General features: G+C 42.6%; 1 protein-coding gene across 6 annotated transcripts in view; it reads left to right on the forward strand.

Moving 5' to 3' along the window:
* Window positions 1-27972, forward strand: part of PTPRN2 (protein tyrosine phosphatase receptor type N2) — a 1070187-nt gene that overhangs the window by 468624 nt on the left and 573591 nt on the right. The gene's annotated exons all lie outside the window — the stretch shown is intronic.

Genomic DNA, 27972 nt, shown 5'->3' on the forward strand with positions numbered 1-27972 from the left:
GTTAGAGGCCCCCCTCAAGTGGTGTTGAAAATGATTAACTGCTAGTATAAATCTATGTTCAGCACCATTATAGAAAGTGTGACTGAGACTTCTGTAATGGTGCTGAAAATGGGTTTATCCCCTCCATATGAGCAGTTAAACCATTGTCTACAACCATTGAGGAAGGGCCGGGAGGGGACCCATTGCTGACAACCACTGCCAGAAATCTGTTATTTTCCTAGTGTACACAGGGCCCTACAGAACAACTGGACAGTATCTGACAGAGAAGCTCAATGACCGTTTAGCTAAGGGTTTGAACAGAGTTGTTTTTCTTGAATTTTGGTGCATTAGATTTTTTGCTTTTGGGGGTTAGGCAGGTAAGGAGTGGTTGTTAGCTATTTCTGCTGGGAAGTGGGGATACATTTAAAAAATGATGCATTTCAACAACTGTCCTCTTTTCATATCTTTAGTACCTTTGCTATGGTATTAAGTTCTCCTAGTATAACTCTCGGAATGATTGTTTGTAATGAACTAATAGTAACAAACACCATTGCCATGTTTGAAAATGGAACAATATCCTCTACAATGGGATATAGCTATAAGTATGTGTTATGTTGGCATATATTCATACCTAGAGAGAGGGAGACATTGGCACTATAGCTAGAAAAATATTTAATCTACCTGCTTATCTGTAATACAAGTGGAAAAATTATAGGGTTCCATACAAGTTCAGAAAATCTGTTTTACATTTTACCCATTATCCTTTGTATGCATGCATGCATGTTTTATTTTTGTTTTAAAGTTTGCATTGAACTCTGAAATATTTAAACATTAAGACATGGTAAAAAATATAATAGGGTTCAAGAGCAGGGTTGAAATTTAAAGCCTATTTCTAATATGCCTACATTTTGGAGCAATGTACAACATGCGGCAGCTTCCCTGAATACTTTTCAGTTAGGACATTCAAGTTACAAAGCTAATATTAAGGTTTAATTTATTTAACCCAGTAATAATTTATACACAGTAAATGGACAGGTGAAATGCAATGTCAGATGTAGTGCCTAAGTTTAGAATATTATTCTCTGTATATTATATAGTTTTTTCTTCTTCTCCCACATAAAGCTATATGTTGCCATTCTTAATATGTCAGGTTTTTTTATTAGCCAAACTGTTTTGTAATGATGAAGCTTCATATTTACAGCTGAAACCAGTAGTCAGCTGGAAAAAACAAAAAGTCCTACATATTTATAAACTGGGGATGTCAGCTTGAGTTTTTTTACATTCTGATCTCAAAATGCAACTGAAAAGATTGCACTCAGTGGTATAGTTGACAGATGTCAGAGGTGATTCATTCACTATTAGATTCTCAGGCTTCCTTGGCTTTGCAAGTGTGACCCAAGGAGATATTTAAGATTCTGGCATTAAACTCCTCAGATGACAGCTTTTAATTGCGCCACAAAGCAGAGATAATATTTCCATGTAATTCTTAAAGAAAAGATTTGTGATAGTTTAAAGACTTGTCATAATGGCAGCCTGGTTGTCACTAGCAAGAACAATCGGTCACTCCTGCTGTTTCGTCTAGTGACCTTTCAGATGCTGAGAGCAGTACAATCTATACAAACCGTACTATCCATCTGGGCTAATCTTAGGAACAAATTGACAGTCTGTGTAGGCAATTGTCTAGAAAATCCTCTTGGGTGCTGCTTCAGCACTTTATTATGGTGAGAAACCAATCAAAATGGGTTATTTCCTTTATTTACTGTTTGTCCCCTTTAAAAAAAATTGGAACTACTTCTGTAGATGCTTTTTTATATGGGATTTGTCCTTCCTGGAAGTGTTAACTCTTTCTGCTAATTGTAGGTCTAGTCTATGGCAAATTTACAAGAAGAAAAATAATTTAAAGGATGTTATTTTATATGTTTTTAACTTTGGTGTTATAATTATAAAAGTTTCTCATATTATGAATGGATGCATTGATAGGGACTCCAAAATTAAGGATAAAAAATGATTTTGCTTTTGAGAGTGCCATTAACCCCGCCTCTTTTTTCCCTTCTGTTCAAAAATGGAAAAATTCTTCTTAACAGACAATAGAAATGCCAAAATAAAGTGCATTTTCACATATAGTCCCGTGAGAAGGAGAACGAAAGCTCTCTCACATTTACATACCTTTTAGCCTGTGGGAGCATGCACTGGGTTGGAGACCAGGAGACCATGACCAACATTCTTTTAAATGGGTGCCTAAAGTTAGGCTCCCAAGTCCATTTTTAGGCATTCAGCATCAGGGCTGGTTGGGAAATTTTTAACAAAATAGTTTTCCATTGGAAAATGCTGGATTGTCAAAATTAAAACTTTTCATGAGAACATACGAGTTTTGACAAAACTTTCTTTAGGTCCCCGATGGAATTTCTGGTCAAAATCAGAGAGCCACCCAAGAATAATCAATAATTTGGGAAAAACAGCTGAGTAAGGACTTTGAACCTAGGTCTCCTATATCCCAGGAGTGTGCCCTAACCACTGAGCTAATGGCTATTCTGGCAAAGGGAGGTGTGGTCTTTCTCTCTGTTTTTTTTTACAAAAAACTTCAAAGGGTCTCAGTTCCATCCTGATATAAAACAGGACAAATTCTGAAATCTCAAAAAGTTTACAAGACAAGAAATAGTTTCCCACCCAGCGCAACTCAGCCGCCTCAGTTTGAGTGATTGCAAGCTGCTGGATGCTCAGTAGTTTGAATTATCAGGCTTTGTACAGGTTTGGATGTATGGAGTTAGGACGCTAACTTTGAACATCCATTTTTGAAAATATTGGTCCAGGAGTTCAAATCTCAACTCTTCTGCAGATTGGCCTTAATAATTCTGTGTGCTTCACAGCCTTTATTACTAAGCCAGGCTTTAGGTGTCATTTGCCCCATTTTTTATTTGGAGTATGATTCTGGGAGATTGCACAAGGTTACTCTGAGAATAGATTTCATCTGTTCATCATCAGAAGACCACCATGATGGATATCCACTTACCATACTGAAAAACCACAACCCATCCCCAGAACCTAGAAGCAAAAAAGCACAGAGTTATTAAAGAAGTATGTAGGTAATCAACAGTCATATGTGAATGATATGTGTACTGCATGTAACCCTTCTGCCAGGTGATGCTAGGTCCAATATCAAGAGGTTCTTCTTAACAAGATAAAGCCCCCACCCAGTAATCTGGAAAAACTAAACACCTCCCCTTGCCTCCACTGAGAGCCAGTGCTTCCCCACTCACAATGACTGAGTCTCAGAGGAACAGCCGTGTTAGTCTGTATTTGCAAAAAGAAAAGGAGTACTTGTGGCAGTACTTGTGGCACCTTAGAGACTAACCAATTTATTTGAGCATGAGCTTTCGTGAGCTGATGAAGTGAGCTGTAGCTCACGAAAGCTCATGCTCAAATAAATTGGTTAGTCTCTAAGGTGCCACAAGTACTGCCACAAGTACTCCTTTTCTTTTTGCGAATGACTGAGTCTGTGTAACAAAAGAAAGCTCTTAATCAAAGGGAGAGGTAACCCAGCGTTAATTTGGGAAAACACTGTAACAATGACTTGAAAGTACAAAACTAATAAGTGACACACCCACCCCACAGTATCTTAGGAAGTGGCCTTTTTCTCGGTTTCCCACCTTGTGGTATGAACATCCCAGGGACAAATGTCTCTTAACATGCCGCTCCCCTTTCCCTCCGCTCCCCGCTCCAGTTTGTTATCCGAGGTCAGCAACGTCCCCAGAGTCCAGGGATGCAATTGGGTGGATTTGCCTCCTGCCCCAAAGGGGAGAGACTGGTTGAGTGATGCCTGTGCTTTTGCTCACCTGTGTTTCTGCTGTCTCTGCCACTGCTTGTCGCTGTCATTGCTGTCATCACTGCTGTTGCTCAGAGCTTCAACCTTAACTGCTACCTTCCGCTGCAGTGCTGTGTTCTGAGGTTCTACCAGAGAGGACAGTTCTCAGTGATTTCAACTCTTTAGTGATTTCACTGGGTAGTGAGGAGCCTCTCTGCTGCTGCCTATTTTACGTTGTCTTTTCACCACAACACTGTCTACCAGGTCTAAGGTTCAGCCCTCTTAGTTTAGCTTATCAATGAGTTCAGCTCTAATGGTAACTGAGAAAGAACCAGGACTCTCAAATGAATCTAGGCAGCTATGTTGTTAAACACTGGAGACGGGGAGGGATGGAAGGAGCAAATGGGTTCTGGGACTCTTTAAACAGGTCTGCACCACCAGGTAGGAACACTTGTCCCAACCCCCTCTGACTTTAACTTGGATATGGCATCACTACCCCCTGTTTAGCAAGTGAGATTAACATTTAGGGTGCCCCTCCTCAATCAGGGCATGTTAAGTACAGTCCTGCCATTCTTTGCTTATATAATAAGGATAACAACATTTCATTACCCTTACCTTTAATACCAAAGTGAATTTTAACCCTAAACAGCCAAAACTGATCACTTTGGCAACACAGGTCTGTCTGCTGATACCCGAGACAGAGTAGATCTGTCTATGCACATACAGTCTGCTCCAGAGGTCTTTCCCCATAATTCATCACTAGATGTCAAGGGAGAACTCTTTCAGACCCTGTTTACATACATAATCATAACATAGTACAGTATGGTGAACTGGGGAAGGGGTCTGTGGGCCTCATTTAACCTTTGGGTTGCACTTTGGACATCTCTGAATTAGAGTCTGGGATTAGTCTGTAAGATTTATGCTTTATTTTTGTTTACAGTGTCAATAATTAAAATTGAACTACTGCAGTATCTCCTAACACTGTGTAGTAAATTTTGGTAAACATTGCTATTTGTAATGGCAATGACAGTACAGTTCATTACAAAAAAGTAGTGTATTTAGTGCTCAGGAGAGATCCTGGAAGGTGAATCCTAAAGCTCTGAAGTCCTGTAAGTACAGTACAGTCAGTTACAATGCAGGCTTCCCTACACTGCTTCAGCAATATACCTCAATTCTGTACTATCTTACTGATGAGCAGACAGGCCTCAAGATAAATCCTTTATTATGAACAGAAACTATGTACAGAAATGAGGTAACAAAACTTCCTAGTACTCTGGGTAGCTGCAGCCTGCAACTGCCCTGTCCTGGGTTTCTTTCTTTCTTTCTTTCTTTCTTTCTTTCTTTCTTTCTTTCTTTCTTTCTTTCTTTCTTTCTGTCCCAGCAGGAAGTGCATCATAGTCACAGGAAACCAAAGTCTGCATCTAGAGTGTAGAGAAAATATGGTATCTTTACACTTCCTGAATTACTTACTCTATAGTGCATCTTCCCTTTTTTAGATCCCTTTTAAAATTTCTTTATTGAACTAAAACACTTTTGAATAAAACTAAAAAACTATTACAAATAGAATAAAATATTTAACAGTCCGTTAGGTTGCTCGAACAAAACATGAACATGTCTTGATCAGCCCCTTAGGGCATTTAAGCAATCTTCCCGCTTTGCTGCATTGCAGAACCTCTTTAGGCAAGTCCTTGTCTGTAACCAACTGTTTACTCTCATAGGCAATAACAGGGTCAGTATAGGAACTGTTTTCTATTTGTGTGTCTGCTTTTACTTTACTTTTCTCTGCCAAGAACATAAGAACAGCCATACTGGGTCAGACCTAAGGTTCATCTAGCTCAGTATCCTGTTTTTCGACAGTGGCCAATGCCAGGTGCCCCAGAAGGAATGAACAGAACAGGTAATCATCAAGTGATCCATCCCCTGTCACCCATTCCCAGCTTCTGGCAAACAGAGGCTAGAAACACCATCCCTGTCCACTGTGGCTCATAGCCTTTGATGGACCTGTCCTCCATGAACTTATCTAGTTCTTTTTTGAACCCTGTTATAGTCTTGGCTTTCACAACATCCTCTGGCAAGGAGTTCCACAGATTGACTGTGCGTTGTGAAAAAATACTTCCTTTTGTTTGTTTTAAACCTGCTGCCTATTCATTTCATTTGGTGACCCCTAGTTCTTGTGTTATGAGAAGGAGTAAATAACACTTCCTTATTTACTTTCTCCACATCAGTCATGATTTTATAGACCTGTATCATATCCCCCCCTTAGCTGTCTCTTTTCCAAGCTGAAAAGTCCCAGTCTTATTAATCTCTCCTCATATGGCAGCTGTTCCATACCTGTAATCATTTTTGTTGCCCTTTTCTGAACCTTTTCAGATGTCAGGTATCTTGAGCAGTGTCCTACAATTCTTTTGTAAGATTTTGCCTTCATCATGACTATGAGCAGTGTGACTCTTTTTTGATCACTGTGGCTTTGACAGGCCAGAGCCTATCTTGCCAAATTGTCACTGAGGTTTTGCTTCTAACTGGAAGAGGACTTGCTCCTTTATTGTAATACTTTGTCCGATTATACTTTCCCAGTTTTTTCCACACTATCACAGACTCCTTTGTTAGCCATCCTTTGGGGTTCTTTTGTTTTTGTTCCATATCTGGTCATCAAGTATTTATATGTCTGTTGCGGAGGAGTTCAGCAAGTGACTTTCCATATTGCAGTGGGCAGCTCTGTAGCTGAGTAGTGATAAATATAGATCTTCCCTTGCATCCATTGCTTTTTTTTTTAGCAAGTTCTCCACTATGTACTCCACATTCAGCTAATCCATTGATTTGAGCATATTTGGGAGTAGGTGAAAATCAGGTATTTAAGCAAAGTTCAGGAATTCCTTTTTCCTGAACTGTGGTTCATTGTCAATTATTACGGTTTTTAGAATTCTGTGACATACAAATATAGGTTTAACATGCCTGACAACTGTTGCTGCTGTGATACTTCAAGTGTCACTACTTTAGGGAATTGGGTAAAGTAGTCCATTGTAACAAGGTGATCATGTCTTCCCAATTCCAACTTTGTCTCATGGAATTACAAGTTCGTGTGGTATCTTTCAGCTAGGAATCTCTGTATTTCTGACATGTTCCACACCTGCTCATCATTTCTTCTCTGTCACTATTCATCTCTGGCCAGAATACAGCTTCTGTAGCTCTCCTTTTTGATTTGATCATTCCCAGATGCCCTTTGTGTATTTGTTCCAGTATTTTCTTTCTCATCACTGTGGCAACCATGATCTGTGTGCCCTTCAAAAGCACCCCTGCAATCACTGAAAGCTCATTTTTATAGTGGAATATGCAGGTGGGAAGTGTTGATTTCCCCCCTCCTTTGTTTAATGCTTGCAATATTTCTTCTTTAGCTCTTTTTGTGTCCAGTTCATTCCATATGCCTGAAGATACAGTATGTGACATTTTACCATGTTGACATGTATGTTTACTGCTTGTTCCAGATCATCAGGCTGTGTATTGTCAGATGGAGCACATGCTCTTAAGAGTGTGTCTGCCATGACTAAGTGGCACTCACGTTGGAACTCCAGGGACACATCATACTTCTGTATTTTCAAAAGTAGACTCTGTATTCTTGGAGGTGCTTCTCCGAGTCCCTGTTTGTGTAATGCGATCAGTGGATTGTGATCAGTTTCTGCTCTGAAACTGAAGATAGAGAAAGTAGTATATATCTTGTATATCTGTATACCAGGCCTAGTGTCTCTTTTTCAATTTGTACATACAACTTCTGTGTGGCTGTTATAGCCCTATATGCATACAAGACTGGAAACCAGTCAGTTCCAAGGCACTTTACTAGTACTGCTCCCAGCCCTCTTTTTGAGACATCTTTGAAGAGTTTGATGTCTTTAAGTGGGTCAAAAAATTGCAGCACTGGAGCTGATGTCAGAATGTGCTTTAAGTCCATTGAACTCTCTTTTATGCTCTGGTATTCAGGCCCATTCCGTGACCTTGTGGAGGTGATGTCTTAGGTGAGTTGTGTGAGCTGTATAGTTAAGTATGAATTTGCCGACATAATTCAACATGCCTATCAGCCCTTGAATTCCCTTTTTATGTTCAGATTTCCGCATGTTCAGTATTGCCTAAATCTTCGATTCATCAGGAATATTCCCTTTGGGGTCAGTCTCTCTCACAAGTATGTTATTTCCATTGCTTGAAATTGAGATTTGGCCTTACTCAGTTTAAGGTTATACATTCTCACAATTTCCAGTACTCTCCTTAATCATTCCTGATGTTCAGTGGGGACAGTGGGGGGTTGAGCTTAAGGCTGGCAGTACCACCTAGTGGAGATATTCTGGACTCTGTAGTCCAGTGGCAAGAATCAGTGACTGCTTTGCCTAGTGGCTGAACTCAATGGCTGTGTCTCCCAATGGCAAGAAGCAATAACCATTTTCCTAATGGCTGTAGCTGTTGGCTCAGTCACTCAATGGCAAGAGTCAATGGATTCTTTGCCTAGCAGCTGGAGTAGAGGTTGTGTTACCCAATGGCAAGAGTCAGTGGCCAGAGTGCCCGGCTCGCCGTCGTGCTCCACCGGGTTCCAAGCCAGGGCCCAAAGAAACAATAATTCAAAATATACTGCCTAGGGGGCAAGTACCCTGGTGTCTGCTCCCTGGGCCACTTCCTACCCCAGCTTCGGTTCCCCTACTGGTGCCACTGGTCTGCCTTGGGATCCCCCTTGGAGTTTTCTCGGGCCACTCTGCCGCTGTGAACGGCAGCTCACTGTCATCAGCCTCCATGGCTGAAGGGCCTGTGTCTGTTTGCGCGTAAGGCTTGGTCCCAGCAGATTGGAGCCTCGGCAGCTTCTCTGGAGGAGGAGGCAGCAACTGCTCTCCTGCTCTGTCTGCCCAGACTGAGCTGAGCTGCTCTGTTTTGTGCTCTGCCTCCACTGTGAGCAAGCCCAGCAGGGGTGGTTGGGCAAGGCCTCCTTTGTCCACAGCAACTCCTTAACCCTCTCTTCACCAGGGTGTGGTTTGTATACTCTGTCACACATCAGTGTACACTTTCACACCTCCTACTATTATCTGGCTCATTGTGCAGTGATACACTTTTGGAGCTGAATATATTCCAAAAGGCAGCCTTAGGAAGCAGTATCTGTCAAATGTTGTTGAAAGTGCAGATCTTAGGGGTCTGTGTCAAAAGCCTGCTAATGCATCTGATTTGCATAAAAATTTGGCTCCTACCATCTCGGACAGTAGGTCACTTCTTGTGGACAAGTGGAAGTGTTCTCTTGTTATGTTTTTGTTCAGTTCCTTAAGGTTCATACACAGCCATAGTCCCCTTCCTTACTAAGCAGTGATCCCCACTGGTTGGTTCTTTTATTCTCTAAACCAGGGGTCGGCAACCTTTCAGAAGAGGTGTGCCGAGTCTTAATTTATTCACTCTAATTTAAGGTTTTGCATGCCAGTAATACATTTTAACGTTTTTAGAAGATCTCTTTCTATCAGTCTATAATATATAACTCTGTTGTATGTAAAGTAAATAAGGTTTTTAAAATGTTTAAGAAGTTTCATTTAAAATTAAATTAAAATGCAGAGCCCCCCGGACCGGTGGGCAGGACCCGGGCAGTGTGAGTGCCACTGAAAATCAGCTCAGGTGCCGCCTTTGGCACTCATGCCATAGGTTGCCTACCCCTGCTCTAAACCATTTGCCGTCATATTTTTCAGCAGTGCTTCTAGCCTCTTTCTTAAGGCTTGTGGAACTTTTCATGTGGCAGGTACCATCGGTTCTGCATCTTCTCTTAACGATATTTTATATGTTACTGGGAGGCACCCATTTCCTGTGAATACATCTTTCATATCTGGTTATGTGTTGTGTTTCTGTCTCTCTCTGGCAGACATCCTCTTAACAAGACCAAGATGCATTATATACAACTAGAGCTTCTGTGCTCATCCTCCAGTTATATGTCCCTGTGGCTTTCATATACAGTGTAAATTACTGTATGAACCTTTTCCAGCCATATTCAGCATTTCCCCTGATTCTCAGTGCCAGTGGAGAGTTACTTGAAATTGCAGTGTCTGTAGTAGCCATTTCACTGTTTCCTGTCACTGGGCCTTCCAGGATGCTCTGCCTTCCAGTCCTGATACCATGTAGTATCTTACTCATACGAACTCAAAGGGGTCAAGGTAAACCCTTTATTATTAACAGAATCTATGTACAGCAATAAGGTAACAAACTTCCTACTACTCTGTGTACCTATTGAGGTTCTGGTTACGCACATCTAATGGTCCCTCTCCCCAGCCTAAAGGGAGGAGCTAACAGACCTAGGTCTCAATTGAATATGGGAGACAACAAATGAAATAACAGGGACAGGAGTGAGGGTTACAGAGTCAAGGCAGGGAACCAGAGAGGACCACTGAGCAGAGAACCCATACAGCACCCACTGCTCCTTGAAGGCATCCAGGGAGCCAGTGGACATGGCTCAGAGGAATTTTGCCTGGAGATGTGACCAAAGGGAGGATCGGAAATAGGGCACCTCCACATGTAACTGCAGCCTGCAACTGCCCTATCCTGTGCTTCTTTGTTTCAGCCCCAGAAGTAAGTGTATCACAAGAAACCAAAGACTGCATCTAGAGTGTACAGAAAGTGTGGCATCTCTGCACCTCCTGAAGGACTAACTGTAGCACAAATTTGCTCCTGGAGGGGCTTAACTATGGGGAAGAAGAGCAGTTTGGTTTCTATGCCTGTCCAGTTTTTGGAGTCTTTCCTGAGTGCCAGATACTTTTTTTGTGATGTAGACACCTACACACTAAACACAGGAGTGAAATTAAATCATTTCATATACAGAAGACTGCCTAACAGCCATCAGAGGGTAAAATTCTCATTACTTATCTTTGCTGGACTAGAACCAGCCATCTAGAGTTATGAGGCATAGTATTCAAATCGCAGTCTTTTGAGCCAAAGAAATGTGTCTCCTGAGGAAATTAATTCAGAGAAATCAGAGTGTAATTTGTTAACATTATGAAGATGGGTTTCAGAGTAGCATCCGTGTTAGTCTGTATCCACAAAAAGAACAGGAGGACTTGTGGCATCTTAGAGACTAACAAATTTATTAGAGCATAAGCTTTCGTGGGCTACAGCCCACTTCATTGGATGCATAGAATGGAACATATAGTCAGAAGATGAGGGACTAAGTCTTAAAAATAACATCATTTTGCGTAATTCAACAGCTTCTCGAGTGTTACCTGATGAGTAAAATTTTTATGTTTCTTTAGTTCATTCTTTCCTTGGATGATAGTGGTCAAGTATTCTTTTTTCAGATGGACTTGGTACTGTTCCCCCCACCTCTTTTTTATGTGACCACTTAAATTCCCTGTCACAAGCAAGGCACACTCTAATTGCCACAATTATACCAGAGATGGATGATTGTGTTTAGGGTATTCCCAATTCCAGAAAACATGTTTCTGCCAATGACAAAGTGCAAGTGTGGGTTCCCTCCTCCCCTTTCTTTTGTTAACCATACCATTATGGTAGATGGTACTAGCATATGTCTGAAGTGAATATACCACAAGTACAGGCTGGTTTGGTGTTACATTTCCATAATAACTCTGGAGAGCTTATCCTTCTCCACTTCTGCATTACTGTTACCTTTCCATGATATAGTAATCTCCATTGACCTTCATAGTCTGACCACTGAAATTGTTTTTTGCAAAGTGTCATCTGTGTTATAAATTGGTCTGGACTTGAATCTGTCTGAATTAAGAGGTTTAAATTTCACACCTACTGGTGATGGGAAGGGAGGGAACAGAAAATGTGCAAAGTGGAGATTTGCTGTATTGTCGAAACAGAAGTATTTTTAAGAATGTTCAATATCCTAATAAAGTGTGAGAGGAAACAAGAATGGAGAAAACTGTAGCTAGATAAGGTAAGTTGAAGTGTTTTTAAAATCATTATTTCTAGGATTGTTGTGATATTAGGCAGTTCCCATAAGATTTTCATAGACGAGCCATACCCAGATATGACTCAGTTACCACACACCTGCACAAATCAGATTAAATGTGAGTCATGTGGCTTTTTTGCTCTAAAAATTAAAACGTATCATAGTTTAACCAAAGTGGTGTACAAATCATATAAGGGTTTCTTAACATTACTAATCTGAATTATATTCCTGGTTTGATTTTTTATGGGTATCAAGCTGAGTGTTTTAAGAGATGGGAAACTAAGTGCAAGGAAGCTACACTGGGTCATCACAGAAAGGCTAACCTAAACTAAGAAAGGTGAGGAAGGAGTGTCATGGCACCATGAACCTTTTGCTTGTGTGTCCAGACTTTCCAACTGGAAGCTGGGTGAATAACTGATATTTCAGTTCACTGGTAAGTCTGAAGAAATGGGGGTGGGGGGGAATAGTTTCAGGTTAAATAAAAAATGAAATTTTTGGTTAATCAAAAATAGAAAAAATAATTTCTGGTCCAGTGAAACAGTTTGTTTGACCCCAAAAGTCATTTTCAACTGAAAAATCTCAAAGTTTCATTTAAAAATGTTGAAATTAAATATTTTTGACTTTTTCAGAATTTTTTTTGGGGGGGGTCTTCTACATGAACAATTTGATAAAACTGAAATGAATTCACACAATGTTTTGGTGTAGCTGAATATGCATTTTTTGCTGAAAAATGTTTTGGATGAAAAATTTTGCTCTCTTCTAATTCAGTACAAACTATTCTCTGATTATTCACAGGAGCATCAGTGAGAAAGATAAAATAAAATCATTTTCTGTCAGGACTGTCTTGGCTTAGGCTCAAATTTCATTTCATGTCAACACTGTGAATTACCTTGACTGAAATCACCATACCCAATAGTCACTGCTCCACCATAGACTTCTTATGTGACTTTGAACTCTTGGACTTATGTCTACACTTAAAACACTACAGCGCTGCTGCTGTAGTGCATCAGGGTAGATGCTATCTATGCCAATGGTAAGGGTTCTCCTCTCGGTGTAGGTAATCTGCCTCCCCGAGAGGCAGTAGCTAGGTTGATGGAAGAATTTTTCCATCAACCTAGTGGTGGCTACACCAAGGGTTAGCTTGGTTTAATTATGCTATTCAGGGGTGTGGATTTTTTCACACCCCTGATTGACATAGTTAAGCTAACATAATTTTCTAGTATAGACCAGCCCTTAGTCTCTCTATACCTCAGTTCCACATCTGTAAAATGGGGACCATACTACTTCTCTACATAGCAGAAGTGTTGTGAGGATAAATACATTACAGACTATGAGGTGCTGAAATACTACCGTAATGGGGACCATATAGCTATCTTGGATGGATGGATAAGTGCACAAAGTGCACACAGATGCACATGTACATTATATATCTGTGATGCATGCAAAAAAGTGGGGAGCTGGAGTCAATGTAGACATAGTTTATTATGGAGGTATCAGTAACTACTCCATAATTCAGGTTGCTTTGAGATTTTCACATAAATCAAGATTCAAGCAGCCTTTGCAGATGACAATTAGTAGTAGTAGCTTTTGCAGAGGAAACATTTTTAAACTGTCTTTTTAAAAATGTTTCTGTGAGAATCTGGTTATTTTTCTGCCTCCCTGTAGCTACAGAACCATTGTCACCACAAACTCTGAAATTCACACACTCCCAGTCTCATAGGATCTCAAGGATAGGCCATTTTTCAAATTTTTCTGCTTATAGAAAGAAGAGTTCCCCTTATTCCTCACTCACTTAATTTAGCTCCAAAAAGAAATGCCAGTGGAATTGCCCAGATCCACTGCCATTTTCTAATGCTGCCTCCCTAACTTTCCAGCCCTGTCTCCTACCCTGGCTTCCAGCTATAGCTATTACCAGCCCCTTACCCTACACCAACCTCTGTGCCCCAGCCACTGATTCCCTGTTACAGGACAATCTTCTTCAGCAGGCCCGAGTCCAATCCAAAGGTCTGCTAAGGTCCATTGGAATGGGACTCCCTCCTGATGAGCTACAGGAGGCCCTCCACAGAGAGAAGCTGTTTTTGAAGCAAAGCTGCAGATTGTACTAGTAACCTCAAATACAACAGGAGATGAATGGGGTGCTCTTCATAATGACTATTAAGGAAAATAAGTCACAGAGTAAGGGGCACAGCATTGCATTGGATTAAGATCTGGATGAGTGTAAGAGACAATGAATCATTATGAACTGCTGCTTTTCCAAATGTAGAGAGGTCAATAGAGAGGAAGAGGTGGCTGCTAGGAAGAACTAGGAAGGATTTAAATTCATTGAGGGATTAAGGAGCACAATGGCAGATGAAATTTCTCTTGGATAAGTGCAACAGAATAATATACACTAGCAATAACAGGCTTTATAGAAAAAAATCTGTTTAAAAATCTCCTCTCATACACTGGGCTCTGGGAACTTTTGAGGAAAGGTACTTAGGAGTTATTTCAATTAGCTTAATGAGGGTATCTGCCGTCTGTGATGTAGTTACAAAAGTAGTCAGATAAGCAAGCAAAATGCAGTTATACAAACAAGTAGTATATTTATGTGCATCAGTAGAGGGATAGAAAATCAGTACATAAATTGTAACAATTATAACTCTGTCCAGTTCTGGTTGCTTCAATTAAGAAAGATAAAGTTGAGATCAAAGAGGAGGAGAGAAAGTGGATGATGTGTATTGTGGCACAAATTTTCAAATTTGAAGACTTGAAATATATAAAAGATAGCTATAAAGAGGTCAGTGATCAGTTGTTGTCCATGTCTGCTGGGTGTAGGACAAGAAGTAATCAGTTCAGTTTGGAGGAAGGGAGATTTAGGTTACATATTAGGAAAAGCTTTCTAACTAAAAGAATAGTTAAGTGCTGGAACAGGTTACCTAAGGATGTTGTGGAATCCCCATCACTGAAGGTTTTTAAGGACAGCATTGACAAACATCTGTCAGGGATGGTAGGTATACTTAATCATGCCTCGGTGTGGTGGGATGGACTACAACGGCCTCATGAGGTCCCTTCCAGTCCTACGTTTCTGTAATTCTATGACTTAAGCACCTAAATCCATACTCAGGTACTCAAATAAGAGGCCTTATTTTCAGTTGTGTAGACCACCCACAACCCTTTTTCAGAATACAAATTGGCCTGATAAAATATCAGTGAGGTCAAGAGTCCAGCAGGATTTTTAAAAATGGATTAGACATTTTTATGGCTAATGAGAATATCCATAATCACACAAGGTAGGATTATAGAATTAATAATTACATGTATTTATTTTTGAAAGGAACAGAAACCATCGTGCGTTAAGGAGTAAGGCTACAACTGATTGATTTCTCCACTTCATCTTATCTCTGTTTGGATGGAGTAGAGAGGGTGTGGGTGGGGGCGCAGGTCCCCACTCAGAGAGGCCCAATGCTGGTGCAAGTTAGCAATGCGTGGGACAGCACTTACTTATGCTACTAGCATAAAGTGTCAGGGTGCCAGGGCTAGCTGCACCTTAAACCCTTCCATACCGGTCCCTCTGAGTGTACTGTAATGTTAGGTCTTGTGCCCTATCTTTTCTCCCAGTCTTAGATAGGACCATAGGCTGCAGCCCCCTGAGCACCAGCCTTGATTAATCAGCAGGCCTGTGTTCAGCACGTGCAAGTCTTTCCTACAGGAGCTCAGGTTTCAGAGTAACAGCCGTGTTAGTCTGTATTCGCAAAAAGAAAAGGAGGACTTGTGGCACCTTAGAGACTAACCAATTTATTTGAGCATAAGCTTTCGTGAGCTACAGCTCACTTCATCGGATGCATACTGTGGAAAGTGTAGAAGATCTTTTTATATACACACAAAGCATGAAAAAATACCTCCTCCCACCCCACTCTCCTGCTGGTAATAGCTTATCTAAAGTGATCACTCTCCTTACAATGTGTATGATAATCAAGTTGGGCCATTTCCAGCACAAATCCAGGTTTTCTCTCCCCTCCCCCCCCACAAACCCCACCTTGATTATCATACACATTGTAAGGAGAGTGGTGACTTTAGATAAGCTATTACCAGCAGGAGAGTGGGTTTGTGTGTGTGTGTGTGTGGTGGGGGGGTGGGGTGGGGGTGAGAAAACTTGGATTTGTGCTGGAAATGGCCCAACTTGATTATCATACACATTGTAAGGAGAGTGATCACTTTAGATAAGCTATTACCAGCAGGAGAGTGGGGTGGGAGGAGGTATTTTTTCATGCTTTGTGTGTATATAAAAAGATCTTCTACACTTTCCACAGTATGCATTCGATGAAGTGAGCTGTAGCTCACGAAAGCTTATGCTCAAATAAATTGGTTAGTCTCTAAGGTGCCACAAGTACTCCTTTTCTTCCTACAGGAGCTGTGACCAGTGACTAATGCAGTGACCAGACAGCTTTCTTAAAATCTTTCTTTAAATTTAACAGTAGGAAGATTGCAAAGCCTAAGAGAAAATAGAGGATTTTAAAACAACAAAAGGCCTGTACTGATGTCTGTGTTACTTACAGGCTTACCTTCCTTTGGCAGAGACTTAGGCAGGTCCCTCTTTACTCCAAACCCATGGTCTCTGGGGTGTGTGTCTTTGGGAACCACTTCTCATGAGCAACTCCAAGTCATCACCCTCTCCCTTCCTTACGAATACTGCTTTTATCTCCCCAAACCCCTTTGTCTTGTTTCCAGGGCTTTTTGGTTCTCCTGTGTTCCCCTCTGATCTTACCTAGACAAACTGGTCCACTGAGTTCAGTAGGGGGTGAGAGGTAGGACATCAAAGAAAATGGGTCTAGTATTGTCCCACAAGAGTGGTAAATGGGTGGCTATCTGAAGCTAGTGTGTAGGTAGAGCCAACCTCTGAATTAACCCCTTCTGTTCATATAAGAAACACGATAACAAACAGATGGGACATATAATATTAATAAGTTCTTACAGAGCAGCTCAAAATCTATCCCATATATTACCTCAAGATCCAATGCCCACTCCCTGTCCTTCCCAAGCCCTGTGCCTGGAATGCAGCATTCTCTCCATGCAACATTACACTCGGGGCAGCCTGTGCAAGAAGCATCAAAGTGGCAAGATATCTGCCAGCAGAGTATCCAGCTCTGGTATGCTTATGCAGCACGAAATGGCCTTAGCATACAGGAGAATCTGGTCCTCAGTTTTGTTTAATCAGAAACGTGGCCTCTAGATGAAACAAAATGATGTCCAATTTTTCTTGCATCTTTCCCATCGTTTATTTTTTAAAAAACTTTTCCATACACTTTTCCAGACCTGTATTTTATATTGAGATTTTCTAATTTTGGCTTACAGTTCACCCTGCTAACAAAGGAGTCTTTGAAGTTAGTTTTATGTCATTGCAAGGGGGCATCATTGCAAAATAACAATGAAATTTTATATCATAGGGGTAGCCGTGTTAGTCTGGATCTGTAAAAGCGGCAAAGAGTCCAGTGGCACCTTATAGACTAACAGACGTATTGGAACATAAGCTTTCGTGGGTGAATACCCACTTTGTCGGATGCATGTAGTGGAAATTTCCAGAGGCAGGTATAAATATGCAAGCAAGAATCAGGCTAGGGATAACGAGGTTAGTTCAATCAGGGAGGATGAGGCCCTCTTCTAGCAGTTGAGGTGTGAACACCAAGGGAGGAGAAACTGCTTTTGTAGTTGGCTAGCCATTCACAGTCTTTGTTTAATCCTAAACTGATGGTGTCAAATTTAATCCTGAGGTGATGGTGTTTCTCTTTGAAGTCCTCGCCCACAGGCAACCCGCCAACCTGAAGCATATTCTCACCAGCAACTACACACCGCACCATAGTAACTCTAACTCAGGAACTAATCCATGCAACAAACCTCGATGCCAACTCTGCCCACATATCTACACCAGCGACACCATCACAGGAGCTAATCAGATCAGCCACACCATCACCGGTTCATTCACCCGCACGTCCACCAATGTAATATACGCCATCATGTGCCAGCAATGCCCCTCTGCTATGTACATTGGCCAAACTTGACAGTCCCTACATAAAAGGATAAATGGACACAAATCAGATATTAGGAATGGCAATATACAAAAACCTGTAGGAGAACACTTCAACCTCCCTGGACACACAATAGCAGATTGAAAGGTGGCCAGCCTGCAGCAAAACAATTCAGGACCAGACTTCAGAGAGAAACTGCTGAGCTTCAGTTCATTTGCTAATTTGACACCATCAGCTCAGGATTAAACAAAGATGGTGAATGGCTCGCCAACTACAAAACAATTTCTCCTCCCTTGGTGTTCACACCTCAACTGCTAGAAGAGGGCCTCATCCTCCCTGACTGAACTAACCTCGTTATCCCTAGCCTGATTCTTGCTTGCATATTTATACCCGCCTCTGGAAATTTCCACTACATGCATCCAACAAAGTGGGTATTCACCCACGAAAGCTCATGCTCCAATGCATCTGTTAGTCTATAAGGTGCCACAGGACTCTTTGCCGCTTTTAATGAAATTTTATGTATTTCAGATGATAAAATGCACGTCTTTAAAAATGAATAGGGAAAAAAATTGACCCAAATCAGCATTAAAACATTCTCTAATATTTGACTGCCTTGTCCTAACTCAGTCAGCCAACCTCTACTGAAGAAGCCTGGGCAAATGTATAAGTTTCACAATGTGTATGGAGGGTAATCAAAATCAGGCTTTGTCAGACTAAGCTGGAGAGTAAATTCCAGAGGCAAGGACCCACCAATGGAAACATCCTGACTAGTGCTGGTTGGGAAATGGTTCTCCCATCCCACAGATATTTTCAAGACTTAACGTATTAATATTTATTATATTATAAAATATTTCCATTCCATATTGGGATAAACCTGAGACCTTTCAATATTTTCCACAAAATGACAGAGAGAGAGAGAGAAAGAGAGAGCGCACGAGAACACACACATGCATGCAGCGTACCCTAGATAGCCAATAGGCTCGTGGTTAGGGCAGCTGCCTGAGATGTATGTTCAAGTCCCTATTCTAAATCAAACAAGCAAGCATGTGAACTGTGGTCTCTCTCCACAGTGAGAGGAGAGTGTCTCTTTCTCTTTTTTCCCTCCATCATGGAAATAAAAATAAAAAACCTTCCCAATGAATCTGAGTTGAGATGAATCTGATCCTTTCCTGAGAAAATATTTGTTTTGGACAAATCTGCATTTCTCAATGAAAAATTCCCAACCAGCTCTAATCCAGACCCTGGATGAGCACAATCAGTGACTCTTAACTTGAGTGTCTCAAATGGAATATTATTGTTATCACTTGAGCTGCTGGGTTAAAACACAAAGAGGACAAGGATCTCTAAGGTATCCGTGAACCAAGCCATAAAGGACTTTATATATCCCTACCAATATCTTCAACTGGAAGCTGTTTACCTTTAATCTCACAGTCATTCTGTATATGCTACTTTCATTGCCTGGTGTGCTTAAGTGTATAATAGAGGCTGGTTACCTAAGGTAATCATGCAACAAGTTTTACATATGGAGCTTCTATTTGGCAATGCATCGTTTTTTTACATTGTTATCCATGTGGAAAACAAACAACTGTTCCATTAAGACTCTTTCCAAGATTTAAATTGAAAATACTGAATGCTAAATCTGAGAATTTAGTTAAGATTTCACTGGGGATTAGACAGATATTTAGTTTTAAGGAGTGTAATTCCCAATGTCAGGCTTATTTCTGTGCTGTAGGTTATTCCTCATTTTTTTGGAAAATTATTCACATGAACTAATCTGACAGAACTGGATGGATATCCATTACTGTGCTGCATTACGTTTCTTAAAAATGTATTGCAAGGGCACTGTGTACAGTTTGGGAAGGACAGTACATAAATTGAACAGTGGCACATGCGGATTTTAAGGCTCAGTAAGTGGTTTTTGGAACACACTTGGCAACTCTGAGAAGGAAAAACGAATAAGAGCAACTGCTTGTGAGGCTGACAACCTTACTGTGAAACACATATTGCTCTCTTTGGACTAGAGTGGGCCTGGCAAATATTAACAATCAAGCCATCTGTACAACTAAATCAAACATTTTCTCCAAAAATGGACCAGTTTATGGGATCGTTTTCACAAGAAATGTAGAAAAAACATTTTTCATCTCTGTTTTTTCTTCCCCTTTGCCATTACCCTGTAGCTTTTGTTAGTAACTGAGTGCTATTCTGTGCTAGGCTGAGGGAACTGCCATGTTGATCAGTGTCATTTCCTGCAGGACTCACCTCGCTCCTTTTTTATGTATTTTCTTCCTGTTCTCTGACCAGAAATTGCAAACATACTCTTGAACATATAATCATTAGATCAACTCAAGAGAGATGTAATTTATCAACTTCAAAGTAGCCTCTGCGTATTCTTATTCCCACTGCTGAGCTTTGGGATCTTATAGAAATGTCTATTGGGATGTTACAGCGCCAAATATGTAATTAAGGCACCAAGCTAAACTAGGACTGGGATCAGGATCCAGCGTTCAGCTCTGTTCTTTAAGTAATGGAGTCAGAGAAGATTTTGTAATGTTAAACATGTATCTTTTTGTCAAGCCACACCTTAATTGCTGGCTGCCTCTACTGCATGCTCCCCACATCTGACCCCAGGGAATGTGTACAATCCTTCTGGACTGCCATGAATGCTGCTCTTTACTCTTGCGACCACTGCAGAGCTAACAGATCAGAGGGAAGGGGAACTGGGTTGTATTCCTCATTCAGCATCAACTGAATAATATTCTGAATTCCTCGTAGGCTATGTCTACACTCACTTTTGTCAGTAAAACTTTTGTCAGTCAGGGGCGTGAAAAAACCCCATCTCTGACCAACATAAATTTCATCAACAAAAGTGCCGGTGTGGACAGCACTATGTCGGCGGGAGACCGTCTCCCACCGACATAACTACCGCTGCTCATTCAGGGTGGTTTAATTATGCCAACAGGAGACCTCTCTCCCATTGGCATAGAGCAGCTACACAGGAGATCTTACAGCGGTGCAGCTGCAGCGGTACAGCTGTGCCGCTGTAAGGTCTTAGTGTAGACATAGCCTTAGTTACATATGTGTAATCCCACTGAAGGCAGGGGGGTTGCATAGATAACACTGAGGACATAATTTGGCTAGCAAAACCTTTATTTCTTGTGCTGTTGTATGTGAAGGAAATGGCCTGGTGTGACTATGAGACACTTGCAAGTGGAGTTTGTAAAACGAGAGGGCAGGAAAAAACTTCTTTTTTTTCTCGTAAATTGAGCAGATTAGCTGTGGAAGTCATTGACAGATAATGAGAGTGGAACTCCACGATGCCTTTATTAGAGTCATTTTAGGTGTAGAACTGCTCTTTAAAAATCACGTTCTAACAGTGAGGGCTCTGTGTAAACGATTGCAATGTAGCGAGTGGTTGGTGTGTTTGCCGTGCTCTCTGTTTTTCTCTCATTTCAGTGTTCAGTACATTGTGCGGCAAAATTTCCAAAAGTGGTTGCCTTATGTTAGGTTTCTTAATCCATATTTGGGCATCTAAATAGATGGCCTGATTTTCAAAAGGGCTGAGCAGGCAGCAGCTCCCATTAAAAGTTTCTGCAGTTTTAGATCAGGCCCTTCTCTAATTAAAATAGCATGATAGCCTGGTCCTGCTGTCCTTACTCAGACAAACCTCCTAATGAAGCCAATGGGAGTTAATTAAAGTACATATTGGTTTTTCCTGAGCAAGTAGTTCTGGATTGGGCCCTTGATTTTTAAAATGACAAATGGGGATAGGGAAGTTTCTGCAAAGGGAGCTGTGATTAAGTCATGGTGCCAAATGTTGCCACTGCAGTCTTGGTTTCAACAAAGAAGCCATTTCATCTGAGGGGATAATGTAACACCATCATCTAATGTTTGCTATTTTAAATAGAAAAATGAGCCTCATGATGCAGCAGGTACAGCTGTATGCCAGAGTAGTGTGCCTAATGAGGCTGGGAAGTGAGGTACAATAAAGAAAGTGGTGAAAGATTTTGGAGAGTGAAGACTCAGAGCCTGATTTTAAGAGAGTATAATCTATATCTATTTAACCCACCAGTAAATTGTATGTATTTCCTTATGCTCTTTATAACTTCATTCTTGTTAGCCCTTTAAACAAAGTCTGTTTTACACATGATCTGAGATAGACTGTATAAGAACACTGACACTGGTTCAATATACATTTTTTGTTAGCTCTGTGATCTTTCAATTGAAAAATAATGTTTAAATTGCTGGTGACAGAAAGAGAAGGTGTTCGAGGATAATCCGATGGAAGTAAGGTGCTTTGTTTCAATAATGAAATGCTGGTTTACACAGTAATGACCCTTGGGCAGGAGAGGGAATGTATTTTAATGGATGGTGACTTTTAGAGTTACTTATTAAGCACACTACAAAATGCAGAATGACTTTATATATCGCGAGCTGTAAAGTTTATACGGTATAGTATAGTCAGTAGTTGTGCTTTATTCTCCTGCGCTTTGCTTGCTCTCAAATCAGCCTTAAAGGACAGCCTATATAGTGACAGATGACACCAAGCTGAAAAGTGTCAAAAATAAAATTAATTTTATTTTTGACACTTTCCAGCTTGGTGTCATCTGCCACTATACAGGTGTTCTTATACATAAAAACAGAATGGTATGTAGGGTTGGCTCTTGAACAAGAGGCCTTGTGTACACTAGAGCAGTGGTGGGCAACCGCACGCAGCCTGTCAGGGTAATCCGCTGGCGGGCCGCCAGACAGTTTGTTTACATTTGCACGGCTGCCCGCAGCTCCCAGGGGCCTGGAATGGCGATCTGCGGCTGCTGGGAGCTGCAGGTGGCCGTGCAAATGTAAACAAACTGTCTCGCGGATTACCCTGATGGGCCACATGTGGCCCGCGCTCCACAGGTTGCCCACCGCTGCACTAGAGCATTTTGGCATTGCAGTTAGCTAGCTATTCCGTTACCATGTACTACAAGTGTTTTGCACGTGCTCTGTGCTATATGTCATCCACCACAACATCATTATACTACTGCCATACCCATGTACACAGGAAATGCAAGGGTTGCAGGTGCAATTTGTTCTCCCAGATACAATCCTACAATGCCACTGCCTACCCCTTTGACTATTCAGAACATTGTCTCTGTCACCTACTAATCATAGAGTCATAAAAATGTAGGGCTGGAAGGGGCCTTGAGAAGTCACATTGTTGACTTATGAGAAGAGGCTGGAACTGGGATTGTTTAGTCTGCAGAAGAGAAGAATGAGGGGGGATTTGATAGCTGCTTTCAACTACCTGAAAGGGGGTTCCAAAGAGGATGGAGCTAGACTGTTCTAAGTGGTAGCAGATGACTGAACAAGGAATAATGGTCTCAAGTTGCAGTGGGGGAGGTTTAGGTTGGATATTAGGAAAAACTTTTTCACTAGGAGGGTGGTAAAGCACTGGAATGCGTTATGTAGGGTGGTGGTGGAGTCTCCTTCCTTTGAAGTTTTTAAGGTCAGGCTTGACAAAGCCCTGGCTGGGATGATTTAGTTGGGGATTGGTCCTGCTTTGAGCAGGGGGTTGGATTAGATGACCTCCTGAGGTCCCTTCCAACCCTCATATTCTATGATTCTATGAAGTCAAGTCCAGCCCCTGGCGCTGAGGTAGGACCAAGTATATCTAGACCATCCCTGACAGATGTTTGTCCAACTTGTTCTTAAAAACCTCCACTGATGGGGATTCCACAACCTTCCTTGAAAGACTACTCCAGAGTATAACTACCAGTATAGTTAGAAAGCTTTTCCTAATATCTAACCTAAATCTCTGTTGCTCAGATTACGCTCATTACTTCTTGTCCTGCCTTAATTGGATATGGAGAAGAATTGATCACCCTCCTTTTTTGAACAGTTCTTAACATATTTGAACACTTATCAGCTTCCTCCCTGCCTCAGTCTTTTTTTCTTAAGACTTAATATGCCCCATTTTTAAAAAGTTTTTTCATAGGTCAGGTTTTCTAAACCTTATATAATTTTTGTTGCTCTCTTCTGGACTGTCTAAAATTTGTCCACATCTTTCTTAAAATATGGTGCCCAGAACTGGACACAGTACTCCAGCTGAGGCCTCACAAGCGTCTAGTGGAGCAAGACAATTACCTCCTATGTCTTAGCCCTGGTCTACACTAGGACTTTAGGTCGAATTTAGCAGCTTTAAATCGATGTAAACCTGCACCCGTCCACATGATGAAGCCCTTTTTTTTGACTTAAAGGGCTCTTAAAATCGATTTCCTTATTCCACCCTGACAAGTGGATTAGCGCTTAAATCGGCCTTGCCGGGTCGAATTTGGGGTACTGTGGACACAATTCGACGGTATTGGCCTCCGGGAGCTATCCCAGAGTGCTCCACTGTGACCGCTCTGGACAGCACTCTCAACTCAGATGCACTGGCCAGGTCGACAGGAAAAGAACCGCGAACTTTTGAATCTCATTTCCTGTTTGGCCAGCGTGGCAAGCTGCAGGTGACCATGCAGAGCTCATCAGCAGAGGTGACCATGCAGAGCTCATCAGCAGAGGTGACCATGATGGAGTCCCAGAATCGCAAAAGAGCTCCAGCATGGACTGAACGGGAGGTACGGGATCTGATCGCTGTATGGGGAGAGGAATCCGTGCTATCAGAACTCCGTTCCAGTTTTCGAAATGCCAAAACCTTTGTCAAAATCTCCCAGGGCATGAAGGACAGAGGCCATGACAGGGACCCGAAGCAGTGCCGCGTGAAACTTAAGGAGCTGAGGCAAGCCTACCAGAAAACCAGAGAGGTGAATGGCCGCTCCAGGTCAGATCCCCAAACATGCCACTTCTATGATGAGCTGCATGCCATTTTAGGGGGTTCAGCCACCACTACCCCAGCCGTGTTATTTGACTCCTTCAATGGAGATGGAGGCAACACAGAAGCAGGTTTTGGGGACGAAGAAGATGATGGTGATGATGATGACGATGAGGTTGTAGATAGCTCACAGCAAGCAAGCGGAGAAACCGGTTTTCCCGACAGCCAGGAACTGTTTCTCACCCTGGACCAGGAGCCAGTACCCCCCGAACCCACCCAAGGCTGCCTCCTGGACCCGGCAGGCAGAGAAGGGACCTCCGGTGAGTGTACCTTTTAAAATACTATACATGGTTTAAAAGCAAGTATGTGAAAGGATTAATTTGCCCTGGCATTCGCGGCTCTCCTGGATGTACTCCCAAAGCCTTTGCAAAAGGTTTCTGGGGAGGGCAGCCTTACTGCGTCCTCCATGGTAGGACTCTTTACCACTCCAGGCCAGTAACACGTACTCGGGAATCATTGTACAACAAAGCATTGCAGTGTATGTTTGCTGGCGTTCAAACAACATCCGTTCTTTATCTCTCTGTGTTATCCTCAGGAGAGTGAGATTTCATTCATGGTCTCCTGGTTGAAATAGGGTGCTTTTCTTCAGGGGACACTCAGAGGAGCCCGTTCCTGCTGGGCTGTTTGCCTGTGGCTGAACAGAAATGTTCCCCGCTATTAGCCACGGGGAGGGGGAAGGGTTGAGGGGGTAGCCACGTGGTGGGGGGAGGCAAAATGCGACCTTGTACCGAAAGCACATGTGCTATGTATGTAATGTTAACAGCAAGGTTTACCCTGAAAGAGTGTAGCCACTGTTCTATAAAATGTGTCTTTTTAAATACAGCTGTCCCTTTTTTTTTCTCCACCAGCTGCATGTGTTTCAATGATCACAGGATCTTCTCCTTCCCAGAGGCTAGTGCAGATTAGAAAGAAAAAAAAAACGCACTCGTGATGAAATGTTCTCTGAGCTCATGCTGTCCTCCCACACTGACAGAGCACAGACGAATGCATGGAGGCAAATAATGTCAGAGTGCAGGAAAGCACAAAATGACCGGGAGCAGAGGTGGCGGGCTGAAGAGAGTAAGTGGTGGGCTGAAGAGAGTAAGTGGCGGGCTGAAGACAGGGCTGAAGCTCAAATGTGATGGCAGCTTGATGAGAGAGGCAGGATTCAATGCTGAGGCTGCTGGAGGATCAAACCAGTATGCTCCAGTGTATGGTTGAGCTGCAGCAAAGGCAGCTGGAGCACAGACTGCCACTACAGCCCCTGTGTAACCAACCACCCTCCTCCCCAAGTTCCATAGCCTCCACACCCAGATGCCCAAGAACGCGGTGGGGGGGCCTCCGGCCAACCAGCCACTCCACCTCAGAGGATTGCTCAAAAACAAGAAGGCTGGCATTCAATAAATTTTAAAGTTGTAAACTTTTAAAGTGCTGTGTGGCATTTTCCTTCCCTCCTCCACCACCCCTCCTGGGCTACCTTGGTAGTCATCCCCCTATTTGTGTGATGAATGAATAAAGAATGCATGAATGTGAAGCAACAATAACTTTATTGCCTCTGCAAGCAGTGATCGAAGGGAGGAGGGGAGGGTGGTTAGCTTACAGGAAAGTAGAGTGAACCAAGGGACGGGGGTTTCATCAAGGAGAAACAAACAGAACTTTCACACCATAGCCTGGCCAGTCATGAAACTAGTTTTCAAAGCTTCTCTGATGCATACTGCGCCCTCCTGTGCTCTTCTAACTGCCCTGGTGTCTGACTGCGCGTAACCAGCAGCCAGGCGATTTGCCTCAACCTTCCACCCCGCCATAAACGTCTCCCCCTTACTCTCACAGATATTGTGGAGCACGCAGCAAGCAGTAATAACAGTGGGAATATTGGTTTCGCTGAGGTCTAAGCGAGTCAGTAAACTGCGCCAGCATGCTTTTAAACGTCCAAATGCACATTCTACCACCATTCTGCACTTGCTCAGCCTGTAGTTGAACAGCTCCTGACTACTGTCCAGGCTGCCTGTGTATGGCTTCATGAGCCGTGGCATTAAGGGGTAGGCTGGGTCCCCTAGGGGACTTTCAACATCCCCAACAGTTATTTTCTGGTCTGGGAATAAAGTCCCTTCTTGCAACTTTTGAAACAGACCAGAGTTCCTGAAGATGTGAGCGTCATGTACCTTTCCCGGCCATCCCACGTTGATGTTGGTGAAACGTCCCTTGTGATCCACCAGAGCTTGCAGCACTATTGAAAAGTACCCCTTGCGGTTTATGTATTCGCCGGCTTGGTGCTCCGGTGCCAAGATAGGGATATGGGTTCCGTCTATGGCCCCACCACAGTTAGGGAATCCCATTGCAGCAAAGCCATCCACTATGACCTGCACATTTCCCCGGGTCACTACCCTTGATATCAGGAGATCTTTGATTGTGTTGGCTACTTGCATCACAGCTGCCCCCACAGTAGATTTGCCCACTCCAAATTGATTCCCAACTGACCGGTAGCTGTGTGGCGTTGCAAGCTTCCACAGGGCTATCGCCACTCGCTTCTCAACTGTGAGGGCTGCTCTCATCTTGGTATTCATGCGCTTCAGGGCAGGGGAAAGCAAGTCACAAAGTTCCATGAAAGTGCCCTTACGCATGCGAAAGTTTCGCAACCACTGGGAATCGTCCCAGACCTGCAACACTATGCGGTCCCATCAGTCTGTGCTTGTTTCCCGAGCCCAGAATCGGCGTTCCGAAGCATGAACCTGCCCCATTAGCACCATGATGCATGCATTGGCAGGGCCCATGCTTTGAGAGAAACCTGTGTCCATGTCCTGATCACTCACTTGACTGCGCTGACGTCGCGTCCTCGCCCGGTATCGCTCCGCCAGGTTCTGGTGCTGCATATACTGCTGGATAATGCGTGTGGTGTTCAATGTGCTCCTAATTGCCAAAGTGAGCTGAGCGGCCTCCATGCTTGCCTTGGTATGGCGTCCGCACAGAAAAAAGGCACGGAACGATTGTTTGCCATTGCTCTGACGGAGGGAGGGGTGACTGACAACATGGCTTACAGGGTTGGCTTACAGAGAATTAAAATCAACAAAGGGGGTGGCTTTACATCAATGAGTATTTCAGGCAGGACTTCACGGAGGGTTCCAATAAGAAATGGTGCACCTAAGTAATTGTTCTTATTGGAACAAGCAGGTTGGTCTGGCCTCTGATTGATACATGGCTAGATTTACCTCGCTGCACCTTCTCTGTGAGTGACTGCAGTGTGACCTAGAGGAATGAGTCCCGTAGACGGGGGAGAGGGGGAAGCAAATGAGTACAAAACAAATCTTGTCTATTTCTTGTTTTGATCCACTCCATCTATCTTTTACATCTTTGGCTGGCAGCAGACGGTGCAGAAGGACTGCAAGCCATCCACATCTCATGGCTGCTCGGCAGAAGATGGTGCAGTAAGACTGCTAGCAATCCATATCGC

Source organism: Caretta caretta, chromosome 2 (genome assembly GCF_965140235.1).
Source record: "Caretta caretta isolate rCarCar2 chromosome 2, rCarCar1.hap1, whole genome shotgun sequence".
NCBI classification, from domain to species: domain Eukaryota; kingdom Metazoa; phylum Chordata; order Testudines; family Cheloniidae; genus Caretta; species Caretta caretta.